The sequence below is a fragment of the Brassica napus genome, chromosome C7 (genome assembly GCF_020379485.1).
Source record: "Brassica napus cultivar Da-Ae chromosome C7, Da-Ae, whole genome shotgun sequence".
In the NCBI taxonomy this organism is placed as follows: Eukaryota; Viridiplantae; Streptophyta; class Magnoliopsida; order Brassicales; family Brassicaceae; genus Brassica; species Brassica napus.
Genome location: NC_063450.1, coordinates 14266441 through 14269662, shown reverse-complemented (window position 1 = coordinate 14269662; position 3222 = coordinate 14266441). Strand labels below are relative to the sequence as shown.

General features: G+C 31.2%; 1 long non-coding RNA gene across 1 annotated transcript; it reads left to right on the top strand.

Annotated features, from left to right (window-relative positions):
* The first annotated feature begins 617 nt into the window (after positions 1–617).
* LOC106404538 lies at positions 618–2467 on the top strand. Its single transcript, XR_001281009.3, has 4 exons — positions 618–971; positions 1057–1131; positions 1699–1855; positions 2124–2467. It is a non-coding gene; the product is annotated as an uncharacterized LOC106404538 (long non-coding RNA).
* Positions 2468–3222: the final 755 nt, after the last annotated feature.

Sequence of the window (3222 nt, the reverse complement as noted above, 5' to 3'; positions counted from 1 at the left end):
ATTAGTTTTCTCTTTTTGGGTATCTCCCTCTCCTTGACAACACAGAGACTGTGTCATTTAAGTTTGGGGGAGCTACCAAGTATTTGATCATGTTTGCTTTGATGTTGTTTCATTGAGTCATGCATTGCATATCTATTTGCATATAAAAAAAAAATATATATATATATATCATTTAGTTTGCATCATTTGCATTTCTAGGAGAGTCTAGAGCATATAGGTTGCATTCACTTGCATTGGGAGCAATGATTTTAAATGCCTTGTAAAGAACACTACTTTGCACCTAGTAGCTTATGCACCTCTCAAAAGGACTTGTATGCTTCGAGCCTTGAAAACTCTTCTTGAAACTTGTTGATTGCTGAAACTCAGTCTTTGAAGCCAACTACAACCTTACTTGAACTGAACGAACTTAATGCATCTTGCTCATGCACTACAAAAAAAATCCACATTGATAGCATATTGTTATAGCACGTTTTACTGAACTGCTATCATAAATGAATTTAAAATTTTCGTACAATATAATAGCATTAGATAAACATTATTGTAAAATTTCGCTAAAAAAATAAAATTTGAGTTTTGGAACCTTATTTTTCAACGAGAGGGAACTAAAAATCAGTTTGGAGTAAACACTTAGAAAAAAATTGACAAACTACTTTCATCTTTTTTTTTCAATTACTTTCCCCAAACAGTCGATATCTTTTTCTCTTCTCTGGCTTTCTCACCCAAACCTTGAAACTCTATCTCTATGTTTTATTTATTCTTTCCTCTTCTTCTTAGTTTTTGATTTCAACTGCTGATGTTGGAAAAGTGACAACGATTCGCTTTTCTTCTTCTCTTAGTTTGCAATTTCTTGGTTTAGCAGCTGCGTCGGGTCTGAAATTTCCGGTGGAATATGGGATCGCGTTGGAACAGCAATTGAAGAAAGAAGAAGATGAACTCAGGAAGAATAAGAGAGAAACGTCAATCTCTTCCAGGTTTGTAACCCAAATCTGATAAAAAAATATTTGTACCGACGAATTGATTCATTGAATTAAACTCAAAGTCGTTTTGTCTCCACAGAGACCGGAACCCTGACTCCGGCATTCCCGGCGATTTGAAATCCGACTCCGACAGCTCACCAGACCGCGACTCTAGGTAAGCATCCTTCTCTATCTGTTCCATCCTATTTTCATCTCTAGCTAGTCTCTGTTCATCTTCTTATCTCTCTTCTTGGTGCATCAAACAAGATTTGTATGGAGATTCATTAGGACGATGTCACATTTCATTGTGTGTGTTTAGCCACACTAGACGCATAAATCCTTTCATATTGTCGAGAAAAAAAATTCCCTTTTGATGAATCTCTGCAATTTTTTAGTATTTGGGATAATCTTGGATTGGTGTAGAGTTCTCAATAGCTAGAAAAAGATCCCTTTTGACGATGCTAATGGCGGATTAAGCTCTGTCATTCTTATATGGAGATTTTGAACATCCAATCGTCCCTTCTTTGTTCTGTTTCTGTAATGAGGATTCAAGTTTTATGTTTCAGTTCTTTGTGTTAGGTATAACCCTATGTTCAGGCAAGGAGCAGGATAGATTAGCTGAAGGGTTGGGTCACAGTGTAGCTAAGGTTATCGTTTGATATTTTCTAACGTAGATATAAGGTTCGAACTTAGAAGAATATGTTACAAATAAAGAGCGCTAATCGTGATCATTTTTCTGCAGGTACGGAAACTATCCACCTGAAGCAACTTGTGGATATAGTTGCAAGCATAAGAAAACATTGGAGGAGGATCCTTCTGCTTTTGCATTTGATGAAGTTTATGATGACATGAAACATAGAGACATTGTTCCTAAACTGCAAGATCGTCAAGACCTCAAGGTAAATGTTAAACCTTCTTTTTTTAGTGTATCAGTTGATATCCTATTACTCATTTAATTCATGGAGACTTGAAGCTTGTCTGTAAATGTAAATTTGTGTTTGACTAGCTTTTCTCGGCTTTTAGGGATATTAGATTTTTCATGATGATGGATTAGTTTTGCTTCATGATGATAGATTAGTTTTGCTTTGTGATGAACTTTAGTGTTGTATGATCAAGAGTTAACCAAAATAAGTTTTGATTGTGATAAGTAGTTGACATGTGTTGCAGGATCTGGTAAAGGGGTTTCAGACACTCCCGTGACGCTCCATATTGCGAATGCAGAGCTTGCTCCAACTCACCCAATCTGTCTAGGTCTGGCACTAAACTGATGAGTTATGTGCAGGCTCCAAAAACTTCACAAGATAAAATGGCTACTGAGCTTCAAGACAAATAGAAAATACTTGCAAATCAGATGATCAAAATGCAAAGTTTTGTCTATTGTTTTTGATTCGTTGTTGATCCTTACCTGTAACATTGTTTTAAGACTGCTATGTTTTTATAAATCAATTTGTAGTTTATAAATTATGGAATATATATTTTACCAATTAAAAGGAGGATTAACAAAGGAGTGATATTTATGTTTAAAAATTAAATTATATTTTATATTTATAACGTTCCTATTAAATAAATTAAAGATTTTCATATAATTATAGGGTTTGGAGTATAGTGTCTCGGGGTTTAATTAGATTTAAGACCAAACTTTTAGATTAAATTTAAAATTTGAAATTAACTAATGAAAAGAGTTTTAAAATTTTTAGTTATAGTTTATGGTATATGATAAATTTGGGATATGATATATATAAGTATAATTTATGGTTTGAGGTTTAAAATTAATATTTGAAATTAAATTTATAAAAATATAAATTTTGAATGAAACTTAAAATCTAAGATTAAAATAAGAAAATATTTAAGTTTTGAGTACTGTGTTTAAGTTTTAGTTTTTAGGGTTTAAACCCAAATCCCTAAATATAAACTTTAAAACTTCATTTTTTCATAATATAACTATAATCTTAAATTTAAATTCATAATTTAATTATTTTAAAATACAATATATAATTTAAATTCTAAACTTCATACACTAAATCATAAATCTACACTCTAAATCTAATCTCTAAACCCCAAAATTAAACTCTACATACAAAGTCATAAATTTAATATTTTCAATTTAGTAAATCACACAACATCAAAACTCAAATACAAAAAATATAGATTTCAAATTTTAAATTATAATATCAATTAATTAAAGTTTAGCTAATTTAATAATAACTATAAATAAATAAAAAGATAATATGTATTGTTTTTTTGAGCCATTGATTGATTTAGATCA